The sequence below is a fragment of the Hylobates moloch genome, unplaced genomic scaffold (genome assembly GCF_009828535.3).
Source record: "Hylobates moloch isolate HMO894 unplaced genomic scaffold, HMol_V3 SCAFFOLD_19, whole genome shotgun sequence".
In the NCBI taxonomy this organism is placed as follows: Eukaryota; Metazoa; Chordata; class Mammalia; order Primates; family Hylobatidae; genus Hylobates; species Hylobates moloch.
The window spans coordinates 49,017,930-49,030,634 of record NW_026652294.1 but is presented as its reverse complement, the minus strand read 5'-3'; the positions used below and the strand labels follow the sequence as shown (position 1 = coordinate 49,030,634).

At 36.8% G+C, this 12,705-nt stretch overlaps 1 protein-coding gene across 9 annotated transcripts in view; it reads left to right on the top strand.

Moving 5' to 3' along the window:
• The window catches only part of TANC2 (tetratricopeptide repeat, ankyrin repeat and coiled-coil containing 2), a 486,082-nt gene that overhangs the window by 157,257 nt on the left and 316,120 nt on the right, over positions 1–12,705 (top strand). Inside the window, exon 1 of one of the 9 annotated variants that reach the window (XM_032138885.2) lies at positions 8,146–8,461. The exons of 7 other annotated variants lie outside the window; for them this stretch is intronic. The gene's annotated coding sequence lies outside the window, so the exon portion shown is untranslated. Of the gene's footprint in view, positions 1–8,145; positions 8,462–12,705 lie in introns of those variants that run through there. One more of the 9 variants, XM_058432007.1, reaches the window with a different exon arrangement.

Genomic DNA, 12,705 nt, shown 5'->3' with positions numbered 1-12,705 from the left:
CTAATTAATTAAATAAGATGTATGTCAAGAACTTGGTAAAGAGTTTAGCTCGTAGAAGGTGATTCATAAATGAAAGCTTATAATAAAATCACTACATGATTTATCTTTCCCATGCAGCAGATCTGTCCTGTCCTTGTCCGTTTTTTAATTCTAAAAATATCCCAGCAATCCTTTTTGCTATCTTCAAAACATAGCTCTTCTCAGCTGGGGCTCTCTCTGTTCTTCCTGGACAATATAGTTAGATGATTTTCTACTCTTCATCTTTGATTATGGTTTTCTACTCTTCATCTTTGATTATTTCCCCCTCTCTTTGTATATTTCTTCTTCAGGCACGATCTGTCTTTATCAAAAAATTTCTGATATGGCAATATTTATTTCTTTAGATGCTTCCATATGTTTATGATTGTATAAATTGTTTTTTATTTTATTTATTTATTTTTTTGAAACTGTATCTTGCTCTGTCACCAGGCTGGAGTGCGGCACGCACAATCTCAGCTCACTGCAACCTCCGCCTCCCAGGTTCAAGTGATTCTCCTGCCTCAGCCTCCTGAGTAGCTGGGATTACAGGCATGCACCACCACACCCAGCTAATTTTTGTATTTTTAGTAGAGATGTGGTTTCACCATGTTGGCCAGGATGGTCTTGATCTCCTGACCTTGTGATCCGCCCACCTCGGCCTCCCAAAGTGCTGGGGTTACAGGCGTGAGCCACCGCGCCCAGCCACTGCTTTTTATTTTTAGTCTATACTCTCAAACCATATTCTCTTTTAAAATTATTGACCATTGGCTAATAGCTTCTTTTCTTTACACTTTTAAAGAAATGTTTGCCTAAATCTGAAGTGTTTTTTAATTCTGTAAATAAATACACACAAGCACATGTATATTATCACTGTTTATAGCACAAATTATCACTCTAATTTCCAATTTTTGGATTGATTATTTTATTTTATTTTATTTTTATTATTATACTTTAGGTTTTAGGGTACATGTGCACAGTGTGCAGGTTTGTTACATATGTATCCATGTGCCATGTTGTTTTGCTGCACCCTTTAACTCGTCATTTAGCATTAGATATATCTCCTGATGCTGTCCCTCCCCCCTCCCCCCACCGCACAACAGTCCCCGGAGCGTGATGTTCCCCTTCCTGTGTCCATGAGTTCTCATTGTTCAATTCCCACCTATGAGTGAGAACATGCGGTGTTTGGTTTTTTGTCTTTGCGATAGTTTACTGAGAATGATGTTTTCCAGTTTCATCCATGTCCCTACAAAGGACATGAACTCATCATTTTTATGGCTGCATAGTATTCCATGGTGTATATGTGCCACATTTTCTTAATCCAGTCTATCATTGTTGGACATTTGGGTTGGTTCCAACTCTTTGCTATTGTGAATAGTGCTGCAATAAACATACGTGTGCATGTGTCTTTATCGCAGCATGATTTATAATCCTTTGGGTATATACCCAGTAATGGGATGGCTGGGTCAAATGGTATTCTTGTACACCAGTCACAGACAAACAGAGAGCCAAATCATGAGTGAACTCCCATTCACAATTGCTTCAAAGAGAATAAAATACCTAGGAATCCAGCTTACAAGGGATGTAAAGGACCTCTTCAAGGAGAGCTACAAACCACTGCTCAGTGAAATAAAAGAGGATACAAACAAATGGAAGAACATTTTATGCTCATGGGTTGGAAGAATCAATATCGTGAAAATGGCCATACTGCCCAAGGTAATTTATAGATTCAATGCCATCCCCATTAAGCTACCATGACTTTCTTCACAGAATTGGAAAAAACGACTTTAAAGTTCATATGGAACCAAAAAAGAGCCTGCATCGCCAAGTCAATCCTAAGCCAAAAGAACAAAGCTGGAGGCATCACGCTACCTGACTTCAAACTATACTACAAGGCTACAGTAACCAAAACAGCATGGTACTGGTACCACAACAGAGACATAGATCAATGGAACAGAACAGAGCCCTCAGAAATAATGCTGCATATGTACAACTGTCTGATCTTTGACAAACCTGACAAAAACAAAAAATGAGGAAAGGATTCCTTATTTAATAAATGGTGCTGGGAAAACTGGCTAGCCATATGTAGAAAGCTGAAACTGCATCCCTTCCTTACACCTTATACAAAAATTAATTCAAGATGGATTAAAGATTTAAATGTTAGACCTAAAACCATTAAAACCCTAGAAGAAGACCTAGGCAATACCATTCAGGACATAGGTGTGGGCAAGGACTTCATGTCTAAAACACCAAAAGCAATGGCAACATAAGCCAAAATTGACGAATGGGATCTAATTAAACTAAAGAGCATCTGCACAGCAAAAGAAACTACCATCAGAGTGAACAGGCAACCTACAGAATGGGAGAAAATTTTTGCAACCTACTCATCTGACAAAGGGCTAATATGCAGAATCTACAATGAACTCAAACAAATTTACAAGAAAAAAACAACCCCATCAAAAAGTAGGTGAAGGACATAAACAGACTCTTCTCAAAAGAAGACATTTATGTAGCCAAAAAACACATGAAAAAATGCTCATCATCACTGGCCATCAGAGAAATGCAAATCAAAACCACAATGAGATACCATTTCACACCAGTTAGAATGGCCATCATTAAAAAATCAGGAAACAACAGGTTCTGGAGAGGATGTGGAGAAATAGGAACACTTTTACACTGTTGGTGGGACTGTAAACTAGTTCAACCATTGTGGAAGTCAGTGTGGCAATTCCTCAAGGATCTAGAACTAGAAATACCATTTGACCCTAAATCTGAAGTGTTGAATTGATGGTCCAGCATTCCTTTTAGTGCTGTGACCAATGAAGGGTCAAACCAAGGACACCTAGGACCTGAGATGGAGAAGGCAAGTTAGTAAGATAACAGTGTGGTAGCACTCATGAAGGAGATGCATAAACAGACCCTAAACATTAGGGTGGAGCAGCAGTAGGGTAATTGTTAGGTGTCACAGGAAGTAAGTGGAACCTGTTAATCCAAGGGAATCTAGCGGGGAGGCAGTAGGCAAAGTTCCAGGGAGGACAAGTAGTCAGCACCAAGAAAAGTGTCTAACATTGAGGACACAGTGTAAGGTAATGTTTGTTTTTCAACAGATCTTTATGGAATGTCTATAATGTAGCAGGGTTAAGGCTCAGAACTCTAGGCCCAAAAGAACTGATAGGGTCACACTGGTCAAGAACCCAGCTGAACAAAGAACCCGTTTAGAGTTCTGCATATTCATTTGTAAACTCTGTCTGGGCAGATTAGTTCTTTTTGAGCTTCTGTTTCTTCATATGTACAGTGAAGATAATAACACCTTAAGGCTGAGAGGAATACAGAAATGTGTGTAGAGAGTTTCTTTTTGTTCCAAGCACTTCTTGTGACAAACAAGGGGAAATAATAAAAAGAATCCTAACGTGAAAAAGTTGTCAATCACTTGATTAATATCCTTTTTAGCTCCTGTGTTGTGGTTCCAAGAATTGGGTATCAGTTTTAAACATGGAAAATACCATGAAGGTTACAGAAAAAAATCCTTCATTGTCCATCCTTCTTCTGTGACCTTCCCCAGAAAACTCACCATGATTTATGCCATGGTCCCTAGGAAGTCTAATTTTTTTACTTAATTGACCTTGTCCTTCTCTCCTTGCTTAACTTCCCACCTGCTATGGAATGTGAGCAGTTTAGAAAGTGTCAAATGTGGAATTTAAGGGCTAAACAATTTTGCCCATGAGGAATACTTTTCAGTCACAAAGCATCAAAAAAGTCAAATAAATATCCACGATTCAAAAGAAAGCCTTAGTAACTCTCTAAAAAGGAAATAAATTATAGTATGGGATAATATAAAGCTTAGAACAGAATATATGTTCACATTATAATAACAGAAATTTTTATAATGCTAAACTATATTATTATTCTCATTATAGAAAATTATGCACCCAAATTGACATTCAGCACATAAGAGTAATAAACATGTGGCATGGCAGAGTAACTCCCTCTCTTAGAGGAGGATTTTAAACACCAGAGGGCAGAGTGTTCCAGAGGACATTTTCAGTTCAGCTGGCCTTTCTTAATTGTAAATATGCATCCTTAGCTTGCCTGTCAGTCATTCATGTCATTGGCAGAATTTCAAAAGTTAAGAAATGTGGTTATTTCATTTTACTTATTATTTTTTTAAGACACAGAGTCCTGCTTTGTCACCCAGGCTGGAGTGTGGTGGCGCAATCACTGCTCATTGCAGCCTCAACCTCCTGGGGTCAAGAGATCTTCCCACCTCAGCCTCCTGAGTAGCTGGGACTACAAGCGTGCACCACCATACTTGGCTAATTTTTTCATTATTTTGTAGAGATGGAGTCTTGCTATGTTGCCCAGGCTGATCTAAAGTCCTGGGCTCAAGCAACCCTCTCACCTTGGTCCCCCAAAGCGCTGAGATTACAGGTGTGAACCACTGCCCAGCCAAGAAATACGGTCATTTTAGAATTGTCTATGTGGTATTATCTGTTTTGATGACTTGGTTTAGATAGCACAATGAGCAGTGTTTTGAGTTATACCAGAGGTGGTTGAACATCTCTGTTTTCCCCATTTCTGGTTAATGTTCATGTTTCTGATTTCTGAAAAGGATTTTAAAAAAAAATTATGTATACATCTATATCATTCAGTAAATTTTGTAACTTTAATGAAGTAAGTAAAGTGAGAGAAAGGAAATTTGATATGTGTATTTTATGGCTCAGTATGCCCTTTTATGCCCTGCTTATCAATAAAAACATTCTGAAAGAACCACCTGCCAACTCATGACCTTTTTCAAATGTTACAATTATCATTTAGAGGTAGCATCACACATTTGGGAAAATTTTATTCAAGGTTTAGATAGTAAAGTCAACATATAAAATAAAAACTGAGTATAAAGAAAATTATCCTCAGAAATCCATTACATATCATTCACGACATTCATTAAACAGATACTGCTTCTCAATATGTCCAACCCTGCCAGTTTATCCTTTAGAGTTGTAACTATTTTACTCTTTACTCTCTTTTTTTTTTTTTGACCACCAGGTGAAGTGTTGGCTAATGTATAGGGATCACATATATGATTTTTAAGAATATATTTCTTTTTCTTCTCTGTCACTCATTACCCTACTGCTGCAGATTGAAGCCCTGATCTGGAGCAGTAGCCGTTGCTAGGAAAGACACAACCCTGTGTAGAAATTTGGCCAAAGCTTGAATTGCAATAGCTAGTAAAATGGTTACTTTCTTACTCCTGTGAGAATAGAGATTTCATATATACATCTCTTCATAAATATTACCCTACCTTTAAGCACAATAGAGTTTAGCACGGAGGATTACTCCTTAGAGAAAGCTTTTAATATAGCAAGACTGAAAAAAGAATGTAAAAAAAGTGTGTAAGTTTTAGCATGACTTACCTAAATTAATCATAAAGGAGTTAAAAATTAGTAACCAAGGGGAAGAGCTAACTCCTTAAATCTCTCTCCACCCTTAAGTTAAATCCAACTTTTCAAACAAAACAAAACCTGTGTACTTTGTCTTTTAAAGTATTTTAATCATGTCCTCATCCCAGTTAGCTCCTACACAGCGTAAGCAACGTTAATATGAAAGTCAGTGAAAAAATTATTTGTTGTCCAAGTTTACATTTTTTGCAGAACTTCTCTGGTATCTCTCTAATGCAAAGATCTGCTCAACATGACTTGATGATGGGGAGGTGGGAGAGAAAGTTGCTCTTTTTACCTAAGATATTGAATAATCAGTATTCTAAGAAGTCACAACTAAAGAGAATTTCCCTCAAAAATAACTACAGGCACAAGACAATATTTGAGTTAAAAAACTTACTAGATAGAAGAGATTAGACTGTCCAGGAAACAGAATGAGATATGCTGTCCATGGAATTTTCAAGTCAAACATAATAGCTCATTTTTGAGTTTGCCCTACAGTTTTCTAGTTAGGTGAGATAAAAAGTAATAGGTTATTTTAAACAACTCAGTCATTTTGCATGTTCTTTGATATTAGCCATTCCATAGAAACTGCTTATACTTCTTTATTACCAAGTTACTATTTTCTAAAGACATTTGTAAGTCATGTTGAGGCAGTAGAATTACTTGTACATTATTATATTAAATAATCCCTGAACGCTAGTCCACAGTATCTATATCTGCTATAATTCTAAAAAGAAATAGCTACTAGCTACTTGTGACAAGTATATTCAGTGTGATGGGACACAATATCCAATCAAACATAAAACCTAGCCTGGAAAAATATTTACCCTTTCAGGCAATTTTCTATGTTTATGGAGTTCTATTGAAATTCCACTTTTCATTTTTATCTTTGCTGTTTTGCTTAGATGCTTTTGCTTTGCTGTTTTGCTTAGATTAAAAAAGATAATATAGATTTTTAGAATTTTAAGCCTTTGCTTTGTATTTATTTTTTTCTATTCCCACTATAGCTTTAGGAATAAGGTGGAAAATGCTTTACTGAGATCAATCAGAGGGTCAGAGTAGTTAGGTGACTTACTCAGGGTTTTATTTAAAAGTAGCAAAGCTGTTAGTCCAACTATAGTCAGAAGACTAGTCAAATGCATGTCCATCCCACTACATTGCAATTCTTTTTAGTCACATTTTACTGAGGTTCTTCATTTATGGAGATAAATGCATCATAAATATATGACCAACAAATAAATCTATGACCAACAAATACATAACTTTTCCAGAATTGGTATCATAATGGCAGTGTTGCCCACATAAGAGAAGGTGTAATAGGTAAATTTACCAAATATTTTGCTTTGTATTGTATCTGAATATTTTATTAAATAAATGGTGATGGAAAAGTAACACAGAGATATGATATAAAACAATTTCATACAGAACTACTCTATCTAAATATATGAAATATCATAGCATCAGTGACCCATGCTTAATAAATCTAATGAAAGATATTTTTCTGCACCAGTCATCTCAGAGCCACGTCCAGAAGACTGTAGAGAGAGTACCATTACGACAATCTATGCATTGGTGCTTTCACTAGCTCCCCCTTCTCCTGTGATACCGTTTGGAAGCTATCCTACTATCCCCTGGAAGGGGGAGCTCTTCCTGATTCCTGAGAGGTGAGGAGAAACTATGTCAAGAAAAAGATTGTCCAGGCCCAGTTAGGGAGAGGCCTTTAGAAGCATGGGGTGGACCAGTAACCCTGTCTTACAAGTGATTGATGGAGAAGTTTTCTTATTCATGAATGAAGGCTATGAGCATTTTTAGTGAAGTTAGTGTCTTTTGAAACTTTCTTTATCTAGAAGGAATACAGGTGATAGTATGCCTCTCTTTGAAATTGGTGTCATTGCTACTTTATTAGTCAATCAGTTGATAGTGCTGCAGTTTTGATGTATCTGATGCATACCATCTGAATGAAAGGCATTTAATTAGGGTTTTAATATCTCTAAGTATTTAAAAATGAATTTTCTGCTATCTCCAACTCTAGACAGTTCCTTACATTGCAACAAAATCACTGTATAATTTTAACACAACAATAAATTATGGAGATACTGCAGACCTATATTAGCTTGCTAAAGTATTAATATTTTAAATTACCTCAATTGCATTTTTTGTTGGTGCCTACTAAGTAACTGTTTTACAACGTATATTCACACAGCTCTGATTCAAAAATTCGGAAGTGCAAAACATGAGAAGGAAACAGTAGGAGAGGAGTTTACAGCTTTAAGGCATGAGGAGCTTACAGCTTTTTAATATAAATTGTTCCCAGAATCCATGTCACAGATCCTTATATGGTGCTGCTTTTTTCCTCTTGGTTGCTATGACAACAGCAGCACTGCACCATTCATCAGCTCTGGACCTGGGCTGCACTGCTAGCCTCCCTTGTTACTCCTGAATGTTAAGAAGAACATCCGTGAATCATTCACTCTGTTAACGCTGCGCCATTAGAAACCTAAGAACCAGTTCTTCCAGTAATTTGCTCTAACAGTGGGTGAACTAAACTGCGCCACAGAAAAAAAATTGTGTAAAAATATTTGTTTTATCCTAATGGAATCATACAACCTATATTTGCTGCAGTATTCTGAAAGGATAAGCTTATGTCAACCAATCTAATGAAAAGAACTCGTCTGTGTAATCTCTTGAAATCATTAGTTGTTCAAAACAGAATACCACAGTGCTTCTCTGGATACAAAAAGAAGCAGGTGATGTTGTTAGGGGTTCTAAACCCCTTTGGGAGCATCTCTTGTGCTTTGGGACCATAATCAACATCTGCTATAAGAAGTATCACCTGTAACGCACAGTAAGTTCTGCACAGTGTAAAGAGCTGGCTGGAGATTGAAGTGTGGGTCATTCCTGATGTGTCAGGTCTGATAACAACGTGACCAGTGAATAAGAAGCCTTTCAGCTTTTCTAGGGGAAAAGACTCTATAGTATTGACTAGTGAGGAAGAAAAACTAAAACCTGTGAGTATGATGAGTAGAGTATCTGTTATATGGATTTCTGAGCTGTAAAGTCTACTTTGTTCTTTATCGAAAAATAAACACAGCCTAAGATAATTTGACATTTAGTTTTCAAGGAAGCCATTAAGAAGCTGTATTTTGGCACATTTATTTAATTTTTAATTGTGTGTTCTTTTGCTTTATATATTTATATGCATATATGAACCTTTTGAAATAGTTTTATATTTTAAAAAAGAATATGCATTGCAGAGAAGGCTGTTAAAAACTCAATTTTTCAATGTAAATGTGAAGGTTAGATTGTCTCTCCTGTTAGATTGCAATTCCAGAATAGACCTCTACTTCCTGTTGCAGTATCCTTATAAATAAAATACCTTTTTAAAAAAATAACAATATGGAAATCTAGAATTTTGTAAACAAGCTTTCTTAATACATAAAATTATTCTTGTTATTTCATTAACTGGAGTGTTTACCAATGGACTTTCTTAGTTTAAGAATTTTTTTAACAACACAATGTGCAAATTATGATATTTATTGTCTATTTTCTCAGTTGAGTTTAGACTAAATTAGAAATTTACCTTTGTTTACGTGTATTTTTAGATCATTTGGTAATTATCAACAAGATATATTGATTTTATATACTGAATTTTCTTAAAAGACTCTTTGTTTTCTGGCTTTTAATTATTTTCTCTTTTTAGTTCCTCAGCTAACCATGGTAACTTAGAAATGTCTTGAAAGTAGGAACTTGGTTTTTCAAAATTAGGATATTTGTAGTGATCTTCAGCCACTTCAAAAAAAGAAAAAGATATTTTCATTTAGTCTTATTCTTTCAATTACTTGTCTTCCTAAGTTGCTCTTATTGATTTATTGATTGATTGGAACAGAGTCGCCCAGGTTGGAGTACAGTGGTGCAGTGATGGCTTGCTGCGCCTTCACCTCCCAGGCTCAAGCCATCCTCCTCCCTCACCCTGTTGAGTAGCTGGGACTACAAGCATGTGCCACCATATGCAACTAATTTTTTTTTTTTTTTTTTTTTTTTGAGACAGAGTCTCACTCTGTTGCCCAGGCTGGAGTGCAGTGGCGCGAACTCGGCTCACTGCAAGCTCCGCCTCCCGGGTTCATGCCATTCTCCTGCCTCAGCCTCCTGAGTAGCTAGGACTACAGGCACCCGCCACCACGCCCGGCTAATTTTTGTATTTTTAGTAGAGACGGGGTTTCACCATGTTAGCCAGGGGTGGTCTCGATCTCCTGACCTCGTGATCCACCCGCTTCAGCCTCCCAAAGTGTTGGGATTACAGGCATGAGCCACCACGCCCGGCCCTCCAACTAATTTTTTTAAAACATTTTTGTAGAGATGAAGTCTCATGTTGCCCAGGCTGATCTCAAACTCATGGGCTCAAGCAGTCCTTCCACCTTGGCTTCCCCAAGTGCTGGGATTACAGGTATGAGCTGTGGCTCCCAGTCTGAGTTGCTCTTCTGAAATGCACTTTATTTGGAAAATATGTACTTCAGTGATATGACTAGGTTATTTTAATTTACACAGTTAGCAAAAGAAGATTTTTGTTATTTTGTCATTATACCATTCAATTTCTATTCCTTCTTCCATTTTTGAGACTTTGCCTATTTCTTTACACAAGTGAGTTTGCCCAATGTTTAGAAAGCCTTTAAATAGGGAGAATTAATATGTTAAGGGATAATGAAAGGGTTAATCACTTATATTAACAGTTATATATGCCATTAATAACAAGATTTTGCTTCTATCATCTATAACGGATCAAATAAATATTCACATTTTAACTTGCTCTGCAAGTAAATAAAATAGGAATTTTAAAATTTCTGTATATTTAATAATTGTGTACATTATAAGTTAATGCTTCTATATGACTATCCTCACACATGTATATATAGAAACTAAGGATTTTATATATCCATTATCTCTGAAACTATAATTTTTATTAACAGTAGCAAAGAGGCCGGGTGCCATGGCTCACACCTGTAATTACAGCACTTTGTGAGGCTGAGATGGGAAGATCCCTTGAGGCCAGGAGTTCAAGACTAGCCTGGGCAGCACAGGGAGACCCCATCTCTACAAATAATTTTTTTAAAAATTTAGCCAGGCATGATCGCACATGCCTGTGGTCCCAGCTACTTGGGAGGCTGAGGCAGGAGAATCACCTAAGCCTGGGGAGTTGAGGCTGCAGTGACCCGTGATCACTCCACTATCACTCCACTGCACTCCAGACTGAGTGACATAGTGAGACCCTGGGCAACAGAGCAAGACTCTGTCTCATAAAAAAGAATATTAATAACAAAGACTGGTTTAGGTATCTTTTACTGAGGTTAGTGTTTTTATTAGCAGATTTATTCATTTTCAAGTAATCTTTCTTGACCATATCCTTTGGTATTTTTTTTTATGTTTGGGGTTTTACCTATTATATATTCCTTAAAGATTGTATATTAACCTGTTTGTTTGTAAACTAGCTAATGTAAAATCCACTATAGACCTCCCTATTTTAAGAGATTCTGCAATAAGTCCTTTTATAATAATCCCTATTATGCTGATTTGGTGAATCTGTATGTATGTTAGGTTTTCTTAAAGGCCATCCAGTTTATTTCAGCATGTAAAAATTCAAGTTGCAGATTTAACTGGCAGTGTTCTGTGAAAAAAATAAGACTTAATGCTTGGATGATCATTTAGCCCCTCAATTTCAAACTAGTTGGACATCTTCAGTCTTACTTTCTGAAATTCTTTAAAAAGTCTTTTCAAGGCCGGGTGGTGACTCATGTCTGTAATCCCACCACTTTGGGAGGCTGATGTGGGTGGATTGCTTGAGCTCAGGAGTTTGAGACCAGCCTGGGCAAATGGTGAAACCCTGTCTTTACAAAAAATACAAAAAATTAGCCAGGCATGGTGGTGCACACCTCTGGTCCCAGCTGCTTGGGAGGTTTAGGTAGGAGAATCACCTGAGGCTGGGAAGTTAAGGCTATAGTGAGCCATGATTGCTTCAGCACTCCAGCCTGGGTGACAGTATGAGACCTTGTCTCAAAAAAACAAACAAACAAAAAACTATTCAATATTGTTCATATAACATACAACTGGGTAAAATCTTAGTTAATAGTAGGTGTTGCTTTTTTAGGGGGAGGAAATGTGCTAGTGAATAGAATATAACAATTTCAAATGTAAACTCTTAGGTTTTTTCCCCTGGTTTTCATTAACTGAAACTTAAACATGTTATTCTAATAACACTTCTGAATATCTGGGAATTTGTTAGTAATAAGCTTTTATTAGAAAATAAGTACCTCATTTCTGTTAGAGTCTACATTAAGACATGAAGGACTCATATTGGTGATAAATTATTTTAACAGGGTCATTTCTAGTTATCCTAGCTATTTTTTCTCATGGGAATTAATGATAATATTTCAGTGATAAATGTGTCTTTTATCACTCCAACATTATATAAGAAAACATTTTTACCACTGTAAACTTTGCAGCTTAGGACAGGTTAACTTCTATGAGGTTTCTCTTCTATAAGATGAATGAAATAGTGTATTTTTGTAGTGTCATTGTAGGTATTAAGAAAAATATATAGATAAAGCATCTAGTATAGTACTTGACACAGGGGAAGCATTCTCTTAGTGAATCTTTGATACTTACTTTCCCCCCATTCCTCTCCATTGGCCTACATCAGTGCTTTTTGGACTTTTCTTTGGGAGTTCCTTTAGGGCAAAGGCATTACTTACCAAAGGGATCTGGGATGTAGCCTGAAGTGGTACCCAAAAGGAAACCTGGAAATTTCTTGCAAGTCTCATATTTCTTTAAAACAGTGTACATTCTACATGTATTTTTATTTTATAATAAAAATGTTTCCCAAAAAAAAATCTTTAAGTAAAACTCACTCTTCAGGAAAATGTACCACATTTTCCCCTATAAATTTGCATACCCCAACATAGTACTCCTCACCTATATGTATTCCCCAGTTGAAGACATACTACTTAAATCATCGGGTCTGGGTATCATTTTAAAAATAGAAATTATAATCAGCCAGGTGTGGTGGCATACATATGCTTGTAGTCCCAGCTACCTGGGAGGATCGCTTGAGCCCAGGAGTTCTAGGATGCAGTGAGCTGTGATTGTACCACTGCACTCTAGCCTGGGCAACAGAGTGAGACTTCATCTCTTGCGGGGGGAGAGGGGGAAGAGGGGGAGGGGAAGGTGCATACTTCTCTGGAGAAAGAGATTGAGAATCAAG